The sequence below is a fragment of the Mustela erminea genome, chromosome 12, assembly GCF_009829155.1.
Source record: "Mustela erminea isolate mMusErm1 chromosome 12, mMusErm1.Pri, whole genome shotgun sequence".
NCBI classification, from domain to species: Eukaryota; Metazoa; Chordata; class Mammalia; order Carnivora; family Mustelidae; genus Mustela; species Mustela erminea.
In genome coordinates, this window is record NC_045625.1 from 64,275,925 (window position 1) to 64,298,831 (window position 22,907).

General features: G+C 37.3%; 1 protein-coding gene and 1 pseudogene across 2 annotated transcripts in view; both read left to right on the forward strand.

Annotated features, from left to right (window-relative positions):
* Positions 1–524: 524 nt before the first annotated feature.
* The window catches only part of FANCC (FA complementation group C), a 263,906-nt gene continuing 241,523 nt past the window's right edge, over positions 525–22,907 (forward strand). The window contains exon 1 of one of the 2 annotated variants that reach the window (XM_032308876.1): positions 525–608. The gene's annotated coding sequence lies outside the window, so the exon portion shown is untranslated. The remainder of the gene's footprint in view (positions 609–22,907) is intronic. The other variant, XM_032308877.1, reaches the window with a different exon arrangement.
* On the forward strand, positions 608–2,551 carry LOC116571109 (annotated as a pseudogene).

Consider the following 22,907-nt stretch of genomic DNA (forward strand, 5'->3'; position numbering starts at 1 on the left):
GCTATTCTGGGTTCCTTATATTTCCATGTTAAGTTTTAGTATCATCTTGTCATCCCCCTCTCCTCCCCCCCCCGAAAAGCCTACTGTTGTGGATTTTGATAGAAACTGCATTGACTCTTAGATCTCTTTTGGGGGAGAAATGTAATAGCATATGGAATGTCTTTTCATTTGTTTAGGTCTTTAATGTCTTAGAGCATTGTTTTGTAATTATCATTATACAAGTCTTGCCCTTCTTTTGTTAATTTTATTTCTTAGTGTTTACTTTTTGATGCTATTGTGAATAGAATTGTTTTTTGCATTTCATTTTTGGATTGTTCATTATTAGTATATGAAAATACAAATACAGTTGGTTTGACCTAGTATTATGCAACCTCGTTTATTACTTCAAGCAGGTTTTTTGTGAATTCCTTTGAATTTTCTACATACACTATCATGTCATCTGTCAATATAGACAATTTTATTTTTCCCTTTGCATTTGGGTACTTTTTTTTCTTTTTTGTTTTGCAGGGTGGCTAAAACTTCCAGTACATTGCTGAATGGAAGTGGGGAGAGTGGACATTCTTGACTTGTTTCTGGTGTTAAGGGGAAAGCATCTAACTTTACCAAAGGTATGACGTTAGATACAAGTTTTTCATTATTGATCTTTATCGGGTTGAAGAACTTTCCTTCCTATATTGTTGAGAGTTCTTATCATGAATAAATGTTGGATACACAAAATAAAGAGATGTAGAAGAAGACATGAAAACACAAAATGTTGAGGGGGGATTAGTGAAAATGAGAGTTTTTAGAATGCGTTCAAACTTAAGTTGTTACCAACATAAAATAGACTGTTATATGTACAGGCTGTTATATGTGAACTTTATGGTAACCAGAAAGCCAAAACCTGTATATACATGTACAAAAGATAATGAGAAATGAATGTAAATATAACATTATGGAAATTCATCAAACTGCATGGGAAGAGAAGAAGAAAGAAAAAGAAACTATAAAACAACAGCCAGAAAACAGTTAACAAAATGGTATTAAGTGCATACATATCAATAATTACCTATTGTAGATGGATTATATTCTCCAAAGATGGATTATATTCTCCAATCAAAAGGTGTAGAGTGGCTAAATGGATTAAAAAAAAAAAAAACCAACAAGACTCATCTGTATATATATTTTTAAAAGACTCACTTCACGTCTAAACACATACACAGACTGAAGGTAAAGGGATGGAGAAAGATAGTCCATGTAAGTAAAAACAAGAATAAAGCTGTTGTAGCTATACTTTATATCAGAAAAAGAACATTTTAAAACAAACTGTAGTAAAGGACAGAGAAGGGCATTACAGCTCTTTCCCAGCTGGAACCATGGAGGGTGCAGAAGAGAAGAAAAAGAAGGTTCCTGCTGTGCCAGAAACCCTTAAGAAGAAGCGAAGGAATTTTGCAGAGTTGAAGATCAAGGGTCTGAGGAAGAAGTTTGCTCAAAAGATGCTTTGAAAGGTGAAGAGGAAGCTTATCTATAGGCAGATGTGCAGAACTGAGATTTGAATGGTGAGGATGGCAAGAAAAGCTGACAACTTCTGTGTACCTGCAGAACCCAAATTGGCACTTGTCTTTAGGATCAGAGGTATCAATGGTGTGAGCCCAAAGGTTCAGAAAGTGTTGCAGTTTCTTCGCCAGATCTTCAGTGGCACCTTTGTTAAATTCAACAGGGCTTCAGTTAACAAGCTAAGGATTGTGGAACCATACATAACATGGGTGTACCATGCTATGAAGTTGGTGAATGAATTGATCTACAAGCGTAGTTATGGCAAAATCAATAAGAAGTGAATTGCTCTGACAGATAACACATTGATTGCCCAGTCTCTTGGTAAATATGGCATCATCTGCAAGGAGGATCTGATTCACAAAGTCTATACTGTTGGAAAACGTTTCAAAGAAACAAACAACTTTTTATGGCCCTCCAAATTATCTTCTCCGTAAGGGGAAATGAAGAAAAAGACCACCCATTGTGTAGAAGGTGGAGATGCTGGCAACAGAGAAGACCAACTCAATAGGGTTATTAGAAGGATGAACTAAGGTATCTACCATGACTATTTTTGTAATCTGGTCAATTAATAAATGACTGCTCTCAAATGGGGGAGAAATGGCATTACATAATGACAAAGGGGTCAGTTTAAGAAGATATAACTTTTAAATATTTGTGCACTCAACATAGGAGTACCTACAAATATAAAGCAAATATTAACAGACTTAAAGGGAGAAATTGACAACCATGCATAGATTATCTAGACCCCCACAAAAAAATCAATAAGGAAACATTGGCCTTAAATGACACTTTAGGCCAGAGGAACTTAATACATGCATGCAGAATATTCATCTAAAGCAACAGGATACACATTTTCTCAAGATCACATGGAACATTCTCAGGGTATATCACATCTTAGGTCACAAAACAAATCTCAAAATTTAGGAAGACTGGCATCATATGAAGCATCCTTTCTGACCACAATGGTATAAAACTAGAAATCAATTACAAGAAAAAAAAAGGAAAAAACACCAAAATTTGGAGATTAAACAGTATGCTACTGAACAACCATTAGCTCAACAAAGAAATCAAAACGGCAGAAATGAAAAAATACCTTGAAACAAATAAAAATGGAAAGAGAACATTGTAAAATCTATGGGATATAGCAAAAGCAGTTTTAAAAGGGAAGTTTATAGTGATATAGTCCGCATCAAGAAAAAGGAAAATTATCAAACTTATTTAAGTTAAAGTTAAAATTATTTAACTTTTCACTTAAGGGAATTTGAAAAAGAATAGTAAACAAAACCCAAAATTGAAGGGATGAAATAATAAAGACCACAGTGGAGATAAGTTTTACTTCAAGAAAAAAAGAAAAAATGAACTCTGTTGAATATATCGACATAAGTCATAGTATAATTGAAGCATTAAAAAAAGTCACCAACGTTTTTTTCTACCTTGTAATGGTATTTTAAATACATCCATGTAAAACAAACATGGTAGAGGTAATAAAGCCGAGAACAGATCTGCTTTGCAGTTAAGTTTTGTATGGCTTGCATGATGTTTACAATTTTTTGATCATTCACTAACATTTAAACAGTAAGCAGTTTCACCTTTAAAAATCCATATATTCTGAGTTTTATTAAGGCAGTAGGATAACTAACTCTGACTTCTCCTTTGGCATCAGCTGGCAGGAGCTAAGTTCTGCCTGTCTTCTTTGGATGATGGTTTGTCTTCCAATAGCCTTAAGCCCTTTTGATTGCTTTACTCATTTAACTTATCCATTCTGGACATTTGAATTTATGACCTTTGTCTAAAGTAATTTAGTAACACTTGAATCATTTTGAAATGCATTTAGTTGTCTAAGTAATACCTAGGGGGGAAAAATGGGCAATTCTGAACAAATTTTTCATACTTCTTATGGAAAGTACTACAGTATTCTTTGTTCTCTGGTGAGTTTGAAGTTTCATGCTTATAGAAAAAAGTTTATTATTATTTCTGAACAATAATATGCTGTATATCCTTTAGAAATCAGAGCTTTGGTCCTACTGATTTTAGAAAATTTATCGATTTTAAAAGCATAGATTTTTTTTGAAACTTCTTTTGTTTTCCTGGTTTATTTGTAGCAGCACTTCGGTCATAAGCCCCATTAAATGTATTTTGCACTTTCCAAGTTATTCTCACAGAGATTGAATGTAATCCTCACAGTAACCACATGTGCCAAGGTAAGAGAGGCATTTAAAATGGAGGAAAAATAGAGTGAAAGCTTTTCAAGAAATTAGTTTTGACTAGGATTAGGAGTTCCTGAGAGATAGCCCAAAGAGGATAGTGCTGAAGAACTTTTGGGGCTGCTTCTGTTTGCGCAACTTTTAAATATGTCTTAATTATTATGGGATGATAATCTTTGCAGTTTCTAAAATAGCTGGGCACTTCTGGTTACCCAGACTCAACTTATTTTAGCAGAAAACCTTCACCTTCAATAATAACTTCTCTTTGAAATGTTTACAGAGGAAGAAACTGAGGTTAGTGGCAAAGCTGTTGACTGTTACCCTGAAACTGACTCTGGTCTGCTGCTCTTTTCATTGCACCAGCAGCCCCATGGCCAAGGACTGCTGATGCTCCCTGTTGAAACATTCTTAAGTCTTTGGCAGACTTTTTTGTTGCATTTTTCTACTATGTAAATAAAGGTATTAGAAGAAATGTAGGTTTTTGAATACTGCCTAATCAGTTTCTGCTTGGTAACTTGCCCTGAGACCCTCTGTGAATGCCAGCAAACAAATTGAATCCACAGTGTATTTGATATGCATATCTTCTTCCTAAACAAAATTTGAATTCCACAAACACAAATTGAGTCATTTTCCAAATGTTTGTATATGAATGGAAGTTTCTGTCCTATCCTTCTGTAACCAATACCGTAAAACTTCTGAAGGTCTATGATGCATTTGTTGTACAATGTTAATCCAAAACAAAACTTTATTCTGACCAAATTTGTACCTATTGAGAGATACCAAACTCATTTCTCCATTGATCAGTACAACATGTTTCTACCAACCAGATCTAAAAAATGTGTAAAGGAGTGCCATACTGTAAAGATCTTATTATAGTTATAAACACAAGTGCAGCTGTTAAAAATCTAGCAAAACCTCAGATTAAACAATTTAAAATTTACTGAAGATGACATTCCAGAGCCATTTTTCATAATATAAACACTCTGGGGCATGCCTTTGAAATGAGTGGGATTGTCATTAATATTAATGCCCCTGAATTCAAGGCTGGGAAGTAATTTCTTTTCAAGCTTATTTTCACTGCTAATTTTGGAATAGAATATGCTTTTAACCTGAAGTATGGCATGTTTATTTGCATCCTGAAAAAAAAATTGATTCTGTTCCTTTTGAATTGTAGGAATCCAATAATACAGTATTTTATTCTTTATGCTCTTTTAACTTAAATGAGTTTTCTTAGAATTAAATTTGGCAAAAATTAGCTGTTAATGAAATCAATTGCATTAGTCAATTAAAAAGATAGTAAATAGTTGATATTTTAAAATCATATCAGTTGGACCATTTAAAATGCTGTGTTTAAGGAAAGAATTTTAATCTAAATAATTTTGAGCATATTTCTTGTGAATTTCTCTTTCAGTAAACCTGCAGTACTTCAATTTGTTTTTCTCCTCATTTTCCACTTAGTGTGATTACTGGTGAGGTATCAGTTAAGCAATTTAGTGTTTTCTAGAACTACGTTCTGTGCTTTGATTTCTTATGAAATCTTATTTTCTTTTTTTGGGGGGGGGTCAAATTTAAGAGTATACAGGAGTCCACTGGAGGCTCTTTGAATAAATAAGAGTATACAGGAGTCTGCTAGAGGCTCTTTTGAAAGGGTCAGATAGTTCTAGGAGTGGGGTGATTGTTTTGTTTTTGTTTGCTTATTTATTGGTGAACTCATTTATTTTAAAGATTTATTTATTTTGAGAGAGAGAATGCAGGAGCAGGGCGAAAGGCAGAGGAAGAGAATCTCTCAAGCAGACTCCCTGCTGAGCAGGGAACCTGATGCAGGGCTTGATCCCACAACCTATGAGATTGTGACCTGAGCTGAAAGCAAGAGTCAGATGCTTAACCTATTGAGCCACCCAGGTGCCCCTGGTGACCACATTTTTAAAATTCCATTTACCTTTACTGAATTTTTCCAATGGACTGTTGAGGAAGTCTTTAAATTGGGTAGTAAAATAGTTGAATGACTATTACTAAACTATCTTTAGTCCGTGATTAAAAAGAGGCAACATTTATTAAAAGAAGGCAGTTGAGTCTCCCTTATTTACATTTATTCTTTAATTTCTCTTAAACATTTTCTGACCCGAAGAACTGAAGCCAGCCATTGTCAAGTACTCCGTTGTAACCTAAAGTTGGTAACTGAAAGCACAGAGCTGATCAGAACTGGCTTTTTCTAACAGTATGGAAGACTGGTATACCACAATACTGCTGTTGCTTTTTCTCCCCCTTCTTTCTGCTTTCCTTCCCCCCAACTCCCATATAAGAGTTTGTGGAGGTTTTGTAAACTCTTTTAGCATTTACATAAAATTCTGTATTTTGAGAAGGAGATCTGAGCACATACAAAAAACCTCTTTTTGTTTAAAATTTTTTTTCAGTTATTGTAGGATTTTCCTTCATTATCATCCATTCTTCTACCCTTTCCCTGATTTTATGTCTTGTTGTTTCTCTTTCTAGGTTTATTCCCTGGTTTTGGTGGTTGATATACTCTAGTATCTTCTGAAAAGGGTGTGTGGAAGGTGAAGTATTTTCTGGTCACTGCCTGTTGAATGTGTGTGATTCTAGTTACACTTGATATTGATATTTTGATGGACATAAGATTTCACATTAAAAATAAATTTCCTTCAGAATTATGAAGGCATTGTTCCATTTCCTTCTACCTTTTAGAGTTTATATAATTATCTGATGATATGCCATAATGTACAATGATGCTCTTTTCATCCATTGTGTTGAGCACTTGGCTTGCCCTTTCAGTTTGGAGACTCTTGTTTTTTAGTTCTAAAAAAATTTGTATTCACTGTATCCTCCCTTCCATTTTCTTTGGAACCCCTTTATTTGGAATTTGGCTTCTAGGACTGATAATCTTTCTTATCTTTCTTCTGTTTTCCATCACATTGTCTTTTTACTCTACTTTTGAGACATTTTCTTCAACTTTAAATTCTTAATTTTCTGTTGAGTTTATTTCTAGTGTTATGTGTTTAATTTCCAAGATCATCCTCTGAATGTTCATTTTGTTAATACTCTCTCCTTATTTCATGTTAATACTCTCTCCTTATTTCATTAAATTTATAGATTGCTTTAGGTACACCTTTGTACTATAAAGATATGAATGTTAACAACTTTTTGAAAAAGTTTTTAAAGTCTCTCATTCCTCCTTGTGACTGCCTTGTTGCTTTTTATCTGTGTATTTTTAATTTAAATTTAGTTAACATGTAGTGTATTATTAGTATCAGAGGTTGAGCTCAGTGATTCATCAGTCTTATATAATATCACCCAGTGTTCATTGCTTCATGTTCCCTCCTTAATATCCATCACCCAGTTACCCCATCTCCTACCCCTTCCCCTCCAGCAACCTTCAGTTTGTTTCCTATGACTAGGAGTCTCTTATGGTTTTTCTCCCTCTCTAATTTTGTCTTATTTTATTTTTCCTTCCCCTGTGATTCTCTGTTTTGTTTCTTAAATTCCACATATGAGTGAGATCATTAGATAATTGTCTTTCTCTGATTGACTTATTTCACTTAGCATAATACCCTCTAGTTCCATCCATGTGGTTGCAAATGGCAAGATTTCATTTATTTTGATGGCTGATTAGTATTCCATTGAGTGTGTGTACATACACACACACATACACCATCCTCTTTATCTATTCATCTGTCAGTGGACATCTGGGCTCTTTCTATAGTTTGGTTATTGTAGACATTGCTGCTATAAACATTGGGGTGCACATGCTCCTTTGAATCACTACATTTGTATCTTTGGGGTAAATACCCAGTAGTGCAGTTGCTTGGTCATAGGGTAGCTCTGTTTTCAACTTTCTGAGGAACTTCTATACTGTTTTCCAGAGTGGCTGCATCAGCTTGTATTCCCACCAACAGTATAAGAGGGTTTCCCTTTCTCCACATCGTCCCTGACATCTGGTGTTTCCTGGCTTGTTAATTTTAGCCATTCTGATTGGTGTCAGGTGGTATCTCATTGTGGTATTGATTTGTATTTCCCTGATGTCGAGTGTTGTTGAGCATTTTTTCATGTGTCTGTTGGCCATTTGTAGATCTTCTTCACAGAACTATCTGTTCATATCTTCTGCCCATTTCTTGATTGGATTATTTATTCTTTGGGTGTTGAGTTTGAGAAATTCTTTATACATTTTGGATACTAGCCCTTTATCTGATATGTCATTTGCAAATATCTTCTTCCAGACTGTTGGTTGTCTTTTGGTTTTGTTGACTGTTTCCTTTACTGTGCAAAAAAGCTTTTGATCTTGATGAAGTCCCAATAGTTCATTTTTGCCCTTGCTTCCTTTGCCTTTGGCGATGTTTCTAGGAAGAAGTTGCTGCGGTTGAGGTTGAAGAGGTTGCTACCTGTGTTCTCCTTAAGGATTTTGATGGATTCCTGTCTAAATGTGAGGTCTTTCATCCATTTCGAGTCCATTTTTGTGTGTGGTATAAGGAAATGGTCCAGTTTCATTCTTCTGCATGAGGCTGTCATTTGTTGAAGAGACTATCTTTTTTCCATTGGATATTCTTTCCTGCTTTGTCTATGATTAGTAAACCTTAGAGTTGAGGGTCTGTTTCTGGGCTCTCTGTTCTGTTCCATTGATCTGTATGTCTGTTTTTGTGCTAGGACCATACTGTCTTGATGGTTACAACTCTGTAACCATGCTTGAAGTCCGGAATTGGATGCCATCAGCTTTGCTTTTCTTTTTCAACATTCCTCTGGCTATTAGGGGTCTTTTCTGGATCCATACAAAGTTTAGGATTATTTGTTCCATTTCTGTGAAAAAAAAATTGATGGTATTTTGATAGGGAGTGCACTGAATGTATAGCTTTAGGTAGCACAGATATTTTCAGAATATTTGTTCTTCCAACCTATGAGCATGGAATGTCTTTCCATTTCTTTGTGTCTTCCTCAATTTCTTTCATTAGCGTACTATAGTTCTCTGAGTACAGATTCTTTGCTTCTTTGGTTAAGTTTATTCCTAGGTGTCTTTTGGGTTTTGGTGCAATTGTAATGGAATTGACTCCTAAATTTCTCTGTCTTCTGTCCCGCTATTAGTGTATAGAAATGCAACTGATTTCTGTGCATTGATTTTTTTTTTTTTTTAGGATTTTATTTATTTATTTGACAGAGACCACAAGTAGGCAGAGATGCAGGCAGAGAGAGGGGGAAGCATGCTCCCTGCTGAGCAGAGAGCCTGCTGTAGGGCTCAATCCTGGGATCATGACTTGAGCCGAAGGCAGAGGCTTTAACCTGCTGAGCCGCCCAGGCGCCCCTGTGCATTGATTTTATATCCTGGCACTTTCCCGAATTCCTGTATGAATCCTGGCAATTTTGGGGTGGAGTCTTTTAGGTTTTCCACATAGAATATCATGTCATTTGCAAAGAATGAGAGCTTGATTTCTTTGCTGATTCAGATGCCTTTTATTTCTTTTTGTTGTCTGATTTCTGAGGTTGGGACTTGTAGTATTTTGTTGAACAACAGTGGTAAGAGTGGACATCTGAAGTTCCTGACCTTAGGGGGAAAGCTCTCAGTTTTTCCCCGTTGAGAATATATGTTGTGGGCTTTTTATCTGTGGCATTTATGATATTGAGGTATGTTCCCTCTATCCCTATCTGTGAAGAGTTTTCTTTTCTTTTTTTAGATTTTATTTATTTATTTGACAGAGAGCACAGGCAGGCAGGCAGAGGGAGAGGAAGAGGGAGAATCAAGCTCCCTGCCAAGCAAGGAGCCCAATGTGGAGCTTGGTTCCAGAACCCTGGGATCATGACCAAAGGCAGATGGTTAACCAAATGAGCCACCCAGTTGCCCAGTGAAGAGTTTTATTCAAAAGAAGAATGCTGTACTTTGTTAGACACTTTTTCTGCATCTTTTGAAAGGATCATATGGTTCCTGTCCTTGATTTTATTAATGAGGTATATCACATTGATTAATTTGCAAATGTTAAGTCACCTTTGCAGCCCAGGAGTGAATCCCACTTGATTATGATGAATAATCCTTTTAATGCACTGTTGGATCCTATTAGCTAGTATCTTGGTGAAAATTTTGACATCCATGTTCATCAGGGATATTCATTTGTAATTCTTTTTGGTGGGGTCTTTGTCTGGTTTTTGGGCTCAAGGTAATGTTGGCTTCATAGAACGAGTTTGGAAATTTTCCTTCCATTTCTGTATTTTGAAACAGCTTCAGAAGAATAGGTAATTAAGTCTTCTTTAAATGCTTGGTAGAATTCCCCTGGGAAGCCATCTGGCCCTGGATTCTAGTTTATGAGGAGACTTTTGATTACTGTTTCAAGTTCCTTGCTGGTTATAGTCTGTTCACATTTTCTATTTCTTCCTGTTTCAGTTTTGGTAGTTTATACATCTCTAGGAATATATCCATTTCTTCCAGAGAGCCTAATTTGTTGGCATTAGTTGCTTATAATATTTTCGTATAATTGTTTGTATTTCATTCATGTTGGTTGTGTATTTGAGACTTTGCTCATTTCTTGAGAAAGGCTTATTTGCTATATCCTTCTTAGGACCACCTTTGCTACACTGCAAAGGTTTTGAACAGTTGTGTTTCCATGTTCATTTGTTTTCATGGATTCTTTTAATTCTTATTTAATTTTTTGATTGAACCATTCATTCTTTACTAGGATGTTCTTTAGTCTCCGTGTATTTGAGTTCTTTCCAAATTTCCTCTTGTGATTGAGTTCCAGTTTCAATGCATTGAAGTCCGAAAATATTTAGGGACTGATCCCAGTCTTTTGGTACTGGGTTGAGACCTATTTGTGACCCAGGATGTGATCTATTCTGGAGAATGTTCCATGTGCACTTGAGAAGAAGATATGTTCTGTTGCTTTAGGATGGAATACTCTGAATATATGTGAAGTCCATCTGGTCCAGTGTGTAATTCAAAGCCCTTATTTCTTTGTTGATCTTATGCTTAGATGATCTGTGTATGTCAGTGAGTGGGGTCTTGAAGTACCCTACTGTTAGTATATTATTATTGTGTTTCTTTAACTTTGTTATTAATTGGTTATTTATTTGGCTCCTCCCATGTTAGGGGCATAAATTTTAATAATTGTTAGATATTCTTGTTGGATAGACCCTTTTAAGTATGATATAGTATCCTTTCTCATCTCTTATTACAGCCTTTGGTTTAAAATCTAATTTGGTTGATGTAAGGATTGCTATCCCAGCTTTGTTTTGATGTTCATTAGTATGATAAATGCATTTCCACCCCCGTACTTTCAGTCTGGAGATGACTTTGGACCTAAACTGAATCTCTTGCAGACACCATATCAATGGGTCTTGGTTTTTTATCCAGTCTGATACCCTGTGTCTTTTGACTGGGGTATTTAGCCCATTTACATTCAGAGTAATTATTGAAAGATATGAATTTAGTGCCATTGTAAAGTGACTGTTTCTGTATATTGTCTTTGTTCCTTTCTGGTTTATGTTACTTTTGGGTTCTCTGTTCACTTACGGGATCCTCTTTATTTCTTGAAGGGCTCGTTTGGTGATCACAAATTCTTCTATTTTCTGTTTATTCTGGAAGCTCTTTAACTCTCCTTCTATTCTGAATGACAGCCTTACTGGATAAAGTATATTTGGCTGTATATTTTTCACATTTAGCTCCCTGAATATATCATGCCAGTCCTTTCTGGCCTGCCAGGTCTCTGTGGATAGGTCTTCTGCCAGTCTCATGTTTCTATCTTTGTAGATTACAGACCTCTTGTCCCGAGCTGCTTTCAGGATTTTTTTCTTTGTTTCTTTGACATGTAATAATAGCTTCATTATTATATGTCAAGGAGTTGACCTATGTTTATTGATTTTGAGGGGGGTTCTCTGTGCCTCCTGAACTTGAATGCCAGCTTCCTTCCTCAGCTTAGGGAAGTTCTCCACTATAATTTGCTCTAATATACCTTTTGCCCTTCTTTCTTGGTTTCTTCTTTTTCTGGGATCCCGATTAATTTATATTATTTTGCTTTATGGTATCACTGATCTCTCAGGTTCTCCCCTCATGATCCAATAGTTGTTTATCTCTCTTTTTCTCAGCTGCTTTATTCTCTATCATTTTGTCTTCTGTATCACTAATTCTCTCTTCTGCCTAATTTATCCTAGCAGAGCCTTCATTTCTTATTGCATCTCATTAATAACCTTTTTTATTTTTGACTTGATTAGATTTTAGTTCTTTTATTTCTCCAGAAAGGGATTCTCTTGTGTCTTCTATGCTTTTTTCAAGTGCAGCTAGTATCTTTATAATCGTTACTCTGAACTGTAGTTCAGACAATCAGAACTGTAGTTCTGACATCTTAGTTATATCTATACTATATAGTATATATCTATAGTATCTATCTATATACTATACTATTCAGCCAGGACTGCCTCTTCTATTCTTTGATCTTGGTTTCTCTATCTTGTCACTCTGTCCATAGAATAGAAGTACTAAAATTGCAATGACCCCAGAGAAATACACACTAAACAAAATCAGAAGGGACCTGAAACCAAAAAGAAAATTGAGAAAAGAAAAGAGAGAAAATATAAACAGACAGGTGAATAGAACAGATCAATACACTGGATCTTGTATGTATTTTGGTGTGTTTGTTAAAGAACTAGATCCCAAATTGGAAAGAAAGTAAAACTTATATATGTACAAAAATAAAATTTAATACAATGAAAATACAATACAATTAAATACTATCGTCTGGGTAGCTCAGTCAGTTAGGCATCTGCCTTTTGCTTCATTCATGATCCAAGGTCCTGGGATTGAGTCCTGCATCAGATTCCTTGCTTGGTGGGGGGTCTGCTCCTCCCTCTTCCTCTGCCTGCCACACTCCCTGCTTGTGCTCTCTCCTCTCTCTCTCCAATAAATTAAAAAAAAAAATCTTAAAAAAAAAATAAATAAGAATGTATCCAGGGGCACCTGGGTGGCTCAGTGGGTTAAAGCCTCTGCCTTTGGCTTGGGTCATGATCTTAGGGTCCTGGGATTGAGTCCTGGGTCAGGCTCTCTGCTCAGCAGGAGGCCTGCTTCTCACTCTCCCTCTGCCTGCCTTTCTGCCTACTTGTCAAATAAATAAAATCTTAAAAAAAAAAATGTATCTGTAAAGATGAAAATTAAAAGAGACTTAAAAAAAAAAAAACAATAAAGGAAGAATAACAGGCGCCTATGTGGCTCAGATGGTTAAGGGTTTGCCTTCAGCTCAGGTCGTGATCCCAGGGTCCTGAGATTGAGTCCTGTGTCAGGCTCCCTTCTCATGGGGAGTCTGCTTCTCCCTCTCCTTTTACTGTTTCCCCTGCTTGTGCTCTCTTGCTCTCTCTGTTAAATAAATAAATAAAGTCTTAAAAAAACAATAAAATTACACAGGTAAAGATAATAGAGAAATGTACTAGATTCTGGGTGTATCTTATTCTGTTTCTTAGAAGAAATTGCATCCCAAAATTGTAAAGAAAGAAAAACTTAAATATATTTATGAAAATAAAATTTAATACAATGAAAGGATAGAATGTAACTGTAACTGTAAAAACGAAAATTAAAAAAGACTTTTAAAAAGTTGATAAAATAAGAAATTGGTTGAAAAGGAAAGAGGAAAAACACAAAATTAAAAGCCTACAGAATCATGAGAAAAAGCAACCATGATTTCTAGATACTGTTTCCCCCTTGCACTGGTGTTTTACAGTCCCATGTGATCGGTAATCTTGGTCTTTTCCAGATGTTTTTGCTGATCTTCTAAGGCAGGGGCCTGTTGCACTGATTCTCAGGTATCTTTACACTGTGCAGAATTGCACCACCTTTGCATGGGGGGTGGGGGGAGGAAGAACCTAAGTAAGTGGCTCTGGATTGTATGTGGCTCTTGTTCCCTTGAGGGCTTTCCATGCCATTTTTGAGAATGAGAATGGTGGCCTCCCAGTCTCCAATGCTAGAGCCGAGAGCTCATGCCCACACCTTCAGTGTGCCCTCAGGGAAAAGCAGTCACTCCTGTCTCCCTGGTTCACACCTATTCACACTTGGTGCTTACAGGGCCTGTGACCCAGAATTTTTATCTCAGGTATGCACCTTGTCTTGGGTCTCCAAACCCTATGAACTATTGTGGCAAGCTGCTTCTCCTGGGGGAAGGACAGGGGTTTTGCTGTGGTTCTACTGCTTGGTGGGCCCCTGCTCGGAGAGTGGTTGCCAGATAGTGCCAGGGTTCGTGGTTTATGGCAGCACTAAGCTGAAAGCCCACTCCTGGGCTCACTGATTACAGCTGCCTTTCCCATTCCGTTGCCTAGGAACTCTGCTGCTATCAGGCACCCCCATTCTTTTTGTGAACATAGGGATCCTGAGAGTGCACTGTTCCATCTAGGATTCTGCCCCACTTTACCACCTGAGCACCTTTCAGGCAGGGACGTCCCCCATCGGAGCAGACTTGAAGTTCCAATTTTGCTCTCCACTGTTGTATCACTTTCTGGCAGCTGGCTGATGGAAGCTCCCTCTCCTTGCTGTGTATTGCCTTGGTTTCACTTCTCTGTAGCTCTTACCTTGCAGAAAGGGGTTGCTTTTCTATTTGTAGAATTGCAGCTGTTCTTTTCTTAGATGTCTGATTGAGTTCAGAGTTGTTCAGAATGATTCGATGGGTATTTAAGCTGAATTCCTGGGACCAGACAAAACTAAGTTCTCCTACTCCTCTGCCACCTTGAAAAGTCAGACCTATCTGTATATTTTGTTTTCCATCTTTTGTGTTTGAGGTTTCTTCAGATGTCTAGTAATCAGTCCTTGGTTGTATGATTTTATTTAGAACAGGGAACTAAAAGTCTCCTTGGAAGTTCTGAGTTCATGGGAGATACTTAACTGACTTGAGATTCCCGTTTATGATGAGGCTGGGCCGAATGTTGGGGAATTCTCCCATATCCATATTTTTAGGTGTTTACTTTTAGGCTTATTAGAGTTGTTTGTCATCTGTAAGCCAGACTACCACTGTTCTAAAGCCTGAGTGGGGTAGAAAACTCAGAGCATGGGGTACAGAGTTCAGTGTTCAATGTTCAGTTCATTTACACATTGCTATTTAACTCCCAACCTTGCACCTTTGCTGCATTCTATCCCCTGTTTGTGGCACTGTGGCTCTACTCTTAGCTGTGTCTGTTGACTTCTAATCCAGAGAGCCTCTGTTCTATCGTCTCCAGAGAATAAACTACCTCTTCTTGGTCAGGTTGGGGGCTGGGCTGCCACGAATTAGAATGAGGCTGTGGAGCTCTAACTGCCTCTTAGATAACCTTTAAACCAGTTGACTTTATTTTAGGTCTCCCTTCATCCCTATTTCTAGATGTCATAGATTTCTTCATTTCCTGATCCTATTAGGAGTCCAGTGGTATAAAATGGGATGTAAAATGGGCTGGCTTTAGCTGTGTTGTTGTCCTTCTCAGTTTCGTGTTTTTCTGGTCTATTAAGTTAGTCACCGTTGGCCTGTCACTTTCTAGCTTGTCAGATTCTATTGCTGTTTTCTCCTTTTCTATCTCTTCATCCTTATAAGTTATACTTTAAAAAAGAATGAAAAGGAAATTCCTTTATTTTCATCTTTGTACAGTTTCAGGGAGGAATGAAACCTATGTTTATGTTCAATCTACCATCTTTATATGGAAATTCCTCCAGCAAATACCCCTCTTTTTTTTCTTTTCTTTAATGATTTAATTTTTAAAGTTTAAAGCTTCATACACATTTTATCCCTCAAATGGCTAGCTGGTTATTCTAAACTGTTCTTTAAAAATTGTGATTCATGTAGAACTAATAAATTGAGATTACCAGGAATGACATTTCTACATGCAGCCAAGCTACCAGCATGGTGTTCCATTCTGTTTGCCATAGATCTGATAGATGGGTGATGATATTAATTATTGACTGAAAATTTATTAAATGTCTGGTGTGTGCATAACTTTGCACCAGGCTCTACTGTAATAGTGAATCTCTAAATGGGAACAGTGTAGGCTGGAATATAAAAAAGACATGTTAAGGAAATAATTCAAATAATCTTCTGTAACTTGGGATTGCTGTGATATAGTAGCTCTAGACATACCAAAGGAATTGTAAAGCAAACAGACCTAGATGATTTTTTTTTTGTACAGAAGTGTCAAGAAGACTATCAGTCTGAGTGATCAGTAGGATTCATAGAAATATTTCTCCTGTAGGTGTTGGAGGTTAAGATTCTGGGGCTTAGGACAGGCGACAAAGCTGAACTCAAAGATGTAGGGAATGTAAGTAGAAGCTCAGGTTAGGGAAGTAGATGGAATGGTCTGTGGGAAATGAGATGAAAGCAGCAGAACGTGGAGACCTATGGAGCGCTGACATTTAAGGCTGTTTGGAGAAAGAAGCTTATAGGCAGATAGAAGTGCTCTGCAGCTTCTTCCCTTGCAGAAAGATCAACTAAAATGAGGCTCAACATGGAGAAATGCCTGGGAATGCCTTTTTTACTAAAAGACTTAGGAAATGAACATTTTTATATATATATATATATATATATATATATATATATATATATATATATATATATAAAAACCCTGTTGCTATCTCTCGGAGCATATTCACCCCACTTACAGAACCACTGATACACAGAGAGTTGATGGTTATCTTAACCTGAGTGATTGTGGTAATTGTAGAAAATTGACTGGATAAGGCCTGGGCTGGGCGAATTATGGGTTGGAGTGGAACTTGGGAAGATTAAAATAGAGGAATATGGGGTTCTTTTACTAGGGTAGATGTTTGGTGATATAAATTAAGAAGTGGATTGAAGTGTCAGATGTCTTCTAGACTACTCCAACTTTGATGATTCACTAGGAAATCTTCACATAATTCAGCATGTATTGTCATCATGATTATGACAGGGAAAGGATACCAAGCAAAATCAGCAATGGGAAAAGGTATATAGGATGAAGTCAGGTGAAAACCAGGCACAGGCTTCTGGGGGTCCTTTCCCTGTAGAGTCACACAGGACTCATTTCTTCCAGCAGAATGTGGTAATGTTTGAAATGTCACCCGTCAGAGAAATTAATTAGAGTCGGTGCCCGAAGTTTTTACTGGGGGCTGGTCACATAGTCATCATTTGCCTAGCAGGTACCAAATTCCAGACCTTCTGAGAGGCAAAGCAGGTGTCAGCAGAAATCGCAGTGTCTGTACAGTTTAGGCACTGTGAGCCCCTCTTAGTAGTTAGGGAGGTCTTGCACTATCCAAGTTTGCAGAGTCTAGCCAAGCACCAGTGTTACAAATAGTCCTTTCTGAGAAGAGCAGTTTCAGGCCTGCTGTGTTAATGCTTTTCTGTACAATCATTTTAGGAGTTAAGAAGTCATTTTTGAGGTTCAAAGTTATATTTTAATCTTTGTAAGTTGCAGAAGTGTCTGAAGGCAGCGTTAAAGCCTTACATGGTTGTAAACTGGTGGTATGGTAAGAGTAGGTAGAAGACCAAGCCTCTAGGAGATTATGAATTAAGGGTGAGAAATATATTCTGTGGAATATTGGAACTCATGGTAAGAAAGCTAGTTATGGTTTAGTGGAGGGTTCTATGGACTGAATTCTGCTTGCCCCACCCCCATTCATATGTTGAAGCCTTAACTCCCAAAGTGTCTGTGTTTGGACACAGGGCCTTTACAGAGGTAATTAAGGTTAAATGAGGTCATAAGGTTGGGCTTCTAATTTGGTTTAGTGTAAGAATTGGTACCTTAAAGAGAGATGTCTTTCTATGCATGTGCACAAATAAAAGGTTGTGTGAGCATACAGAGAGATGGTGGCCATCCACAAACCAGGAAGAGATTCCTCACGAGGAACCAAGTCATCCAGAACCTTGATCATGGGCTTTCCAGCTTCTAAAATTGAGAAAATAAATTTGTGTTAAGTTACCCACACTGTATGGTTTTTTGTTATGGCAGCCTGAGCAGACTGAGGCAGCTTGGGATCAGATGAGGACCTCAGCTTTATCAAGGTGTTTTCAAGGTGTACTCTGTGTGGAGCAAGAGAATTTTAACATGGTACTAGGTGTCTGTTTTTGTTGGCTTTTTGGTTGTTTTGTTGATTCTGTTTTTGTCTTTGCTTTTAGCTGACTCATCCGCATACCATCCTTTTTGAATAGCACAATTATTAAGATTTCTAGATCTTGCAGTCCAGTACTATAGTCAATAACCACATTTGATCATATTAATTTAAATTAGTATAAAATAAAATCATTTCTTCATTTTTACCTGCCTCATTTTATATGCTCAGTAGCCACATGTGGCTAGTGGTTATCATAGTGGATGAGATAGGTATGGATAGAACATTACCATCATTGCATAAAGTCCTATCAGGCAGCCTTCTTCTAGATTGTTGCTTCATACCTCTCTCCTCTCTCCTTTATTTTCTGTCTCAGTGGTTCTGAACTTTTCCTGGTTCAAGACATACTTATGAATACTAAAATTTTTGGTGGGCATTCTTAAAGGTTGTGAAACAACACTAAGAAATGAACAATAGTTGTAGTGCAAATTCTGGTAAAGCATAATATGTCAAACAGAGCCTATAACAATATCTCCAATTATCGTTCTATTCATTTGGTCACTCTTCTGCAGTATGTGCCTTTAGAAAAGGTGTTTTCTGCCCCTCCTGGGTTTGCTTGTGTATGTGTAGGACATAGAACTTGGATAAGCACACATTTGTTCTCTGACACCTACTTTCCTGTTTTATTCTCCTGGAGGTAGTAAGTACAGATGTTATAAAAGGACACATCAGTTACCTGGCTGCTTTGCTGAGCACTGATTAGTCTGAGGAATCATAAGCCAAGGGGAGGTCAGTGGAAGCTGCAAACAATCTGGCATTATTCAGAACAGATTGTTTGATGAGATAATAAGTATAATAGTGGTCAGAAGGGTTCTAATTCTCCCTGGTACCCATTCTCCCCATCCATGTTGTTGTATGTGGGAGCTGTTCTCAGGAATCCTCAATAAAGCCCTGTGAAGTAGGTATTATTTCATTGCTGAAGCCAAGTGAAGGCAGCACTCAGAAATTTCATATAATTTGCCCTGGGTCATGGAGCTAGTAAATAGAGATTCTTTCCGTTGGTCTTCACAGCTTGTGTGTTTTTTTCCACCATAATGCAGCTGGGTTTGGGCAGTGGCCCCATCTCCCCGCTGGGTGAGAATAGGTCTCTCAAAGCTGTGTTCAATGTGAAAGGGGTTTTTTGTAATTTCTATACACACTTAAGTCAAGGTAAAGACTGTGTGATCTAGAAAGGGATATTTTTCCTTTTATTTTAAGAGATTGTTGTTATTTTTATTTTAATTATGTTAAAAACACAGAAATTCTTTTTTTTTTTTTAAAGATTTTATTTATTTATGTGACAGAGAGAGATCACAAGTAGGCAGAGAGGCAGGCAGAGAGAGAGAGGAGGAAGCAGGCTCCATGCTGAGCAGAGAGCCCGACGCGGGACTCGATCCCAGGACCCTGAGATCACGACCTGAGCCAAAGGCAGCGGCCTAACCCACTGAGCCACCCAGGCGCCCCAGAAATTCTTTTTTTAAAAGGAGAAATCACTCATAATACCAGAACTTATTTGGGAACATTAAAGATTTTTGGGAACATTAAAGATTTTTCCTGTGCTTATATAGACATGGTTTTATAAAAAATGTTCTGTATCATACATATCTGTCTCCAGCTTCCTCATTTTACTTAGGAATTTAGGATGAATGTCTCTCCAAGTTGTCAGGAATATGTCTTTGTGTAGTTAATTGCTCTGTTGCTTTAAAAATGCATTTTGTTTTTTAAATGGTTATTGTTATACCCACTTTAAGGACTCTTCATTTTAGCCTCCAGGTTTGTTTTTCTGTGTGTGTGTGTATGTGTAGTGTTACTAAGAAACAATTGAAAGATGGGAACAAAGTCTTAAATTTGGTGGCACTTAACACCAAATAATTCCAGATGTTTGCTTTTCCCTGTATATAGAAAGAATTCAGTTTGATGCTGTGTTTGCTCTTCTCATTCTCCTTTGTCTTTATTTCTCTTCCTTTCATTTAATTTTAACCTCAGTACCAGACTTCTTGTGTGCAGTCCTTGGCCTGCTGTTGTGCTGTCTTTGCCACTGGCTCTCCCTCCAGCCCCCAGTTGCTGATGTGTTTCTTGGCAGGGAACAGAAATGATGGTGGTCCGCTCCGTTGACTCAGGAGCATCCCAAGTCAGCAGTTATACTTGGCATAACAAGTACCAGGGTGGGATAACCACATGTCCCTGGCCTGGGATTTAAAAGTTGCTAGTTGTCCTGTGAGCTGTGGTTTAGTGATCGACTTAGGCAAGAGATTGAATTTATTTCTTACAGGCTTCTTTTTCTTGGTCATTGTTGGATACTATTGCTTCATTATTATTTATTTTATTCCCTTTTATTATCTTTGGCTCACATTTTCCTTTTAGTCATTTTTCTTTGATCATTTTTTCTTATCTTCACCTTTCTGCTTCTGATTCTTCAGACTTATTCCCTTTTTAAAATTAGTCTTATGCTAATCAGATTTTCCTTCCAAATCTGATCTGATTTTTCAATGGATGGGGATAGGGAAGGTGAGGTGAGGAAGGTGGTGGTAAATATGCCACTTGCTCTGTGTTTAATATAAAACAAGGTATTAAGGAGCCTAATTCCTTTTTGATTCCTTGTATTTGGAAGACCATAGAATCAGCTGGACACTAATATCACATGGGTTGTATGTACAGTCTTACAAAAAGAAGACTGCTAAGTCCCTACTTCCTAGGAGATCAGCACACATCATGGGTGGAAAGACCAGCCCACATAGGAGATGTGAGAAAAATATGTCAGCAAGGGTAAACCAACATGACAGTAAGAAACTACTATCAGACACATACATTGTGAATGGATGATAGAGAAAAATGGAAAAACTTTCAAAAGCATAGGAGTTTTCAGTATACAGAGGTGTTTTATGTCAGTGTTAACTTTTATTTGAAGAAAGGTTAAATTGTGCTTGCTTCGGCAGCACATATACTGTAGAAAGGTTAAATATTGACTAAGGGGGGCGCCTGCGTGGCTCAGTGGGTTAAAGCCTCTGCCAGGGTCCTGGGATCGAGCCCCACATCTGGCTCTCTGCTCAGCAGGGAGCCTGCTTCCTCCTCTCTCTCTGCCTGCCTCTCTGCCTACTTGTGATCTCTGTCTGTCAAATAAATAAATAAAATCTTAAAAAAATATATTGACTAAGGAATAGAACCTGTTCTGGGGCTTGTGAAATAAGATTTTATATTTGGAAGACAATTAAACATTGCTGACAACTTTAGTACTAAATTGGATAACTTTTTACTAAGATGTGGTCTGTGGATATTTATTATATCTAGCAATAGAATACTTGTTAATGAAGCACTTAAAGAGATATACAGATGAATCAGAATTTCTTAAAAATAATGTGTTTTTTTTGTCTTTGGGGAAATCTTAATTAAAACTGTAAAAATTTCAAGTTCTATTATTACTCATTACAAATTATAGGGATTTTGATATTGCCCAACAAAAAATTCAGTAGATTTTAGAAACTGGTTATTAATTGACCTCACTTATGCACATTTTTGTTGTCTTGCAAGAGTACCCGTAAGGTTTAAATCAAGTTAAAAGTAGGGTAAATGGTATACACCTATAAGGTCAGACTGAAACTATATTTTTTCCTGTCAGCACTTGAGTAGAAAAAAACTAGTTTAAGAATTTGACTGTAGTTTAGAATCTTACACAAAACCACATATACTATAGTACTTTTTAAAGCCTGGAACCAAAATGTAGAATCATTTTGTTTTATAGCACTTAAAACTACATCTGATATTACTCTATGTCTGTGCTGTCCTGATACAGCTTTTGGATTGCATTAGTGGTACAAGAATGAGTCTTGTATTTAAGTGTAACATACGTTGCTTGACTGCACAGATGGTATCAGTTTTGAATCTACTAAGTAAAAGAAAACTAGAACAACAATGATTTTGCCAGTTCGTTTTTACTGATTTTTATTTATTTTGGATGACTGTAGTCTTTGTAAAGGTGGCAGACTGAACCTGGAAACTAGAGCCAAGAACAGAGTGGGTGGGCGCTCCTCCTGTTCCATACTACACGTCTGCTAATTTTTCCCAGGAGAACTAATGCAGGACTGCTCCCTAACATAACTACTGTCATGATTAGTCCCCCTCCCCTTTGTGTTTCTTCAGTTAAATGTCCACAGGTCAGTTAAACCCTCCCTAGTTTTTACATCCCATTTGTCCATGGCCCAGTCCTTTTTTCTCATCCTCCCTGGATTATGTCATCCATTTCCAAGGCTTTAATTACCTTCTGTGTGTTGATGGTTCCCACATCTATGTCTTTAGCTTAGATCTGTCTCCTAAGCCTTCATACTCATATATCCTGTTGCTAATTGGATGTTTTTGAGTGGATACCCCAAGTGTCTTGTATTCATTGTGCCCTAGACTGAACTCATCTTACTAGCCAAGTAAGTCCTTAGTTCCTGGTTTGTTCCTTCAGTACATGTTGGTACTATACACCTCGTTCCCTAATCAGAAACCTGAGCACCACCCTGTTTCCTCCCTGTTCCTTTTTTGCTGTGTTCGTCAGATAGTCAATATCATACACTCTACCTCTTAAGTGGCTCTCACATCTGGAAACTTTTCTTCATTCTTTCATGCCACTTGACTGCGCCTCAGGTAATTAGAAGACAGTCTTCCTGTCTCCCCTTCTAGCCCCTTTTCTACACTGCTTTTGTATTATCTTTCTAAAGCACAAATCTGATGATATCACTTTGGTGCTAAATTTCTTCAGTGGCTTCCTGTTGCTCTTACAGGAAAGTCCAAGGTCCTGACCACATCTTATAAATTCCTTTCAATTCATCTGTTGCTTGCCTGAGCAAGGTGACAGCCTTGGTTAGATTTACTTTTATAGCCTGAAGTCCCCCTAACACTATTCATGATACTTTCTTTTCTTATGAGAAGCAAGAACTTTTTACTATGTCTGTTGTTCCTTAGTAAGCCCCTGTCAGATCTATGCACCCCTCTTCCTACAGATCCATCATACATAGTGGAGAAGGTAGTTAGTTATATTGGTTGGCAGATTCCTCTAAGAAGTCTCCATCTAGAAGTTACGCTTGATGTTGTTTTAATGTTTTTATTACAAACTATAGAGAGCCTGTCTACTGATCCTG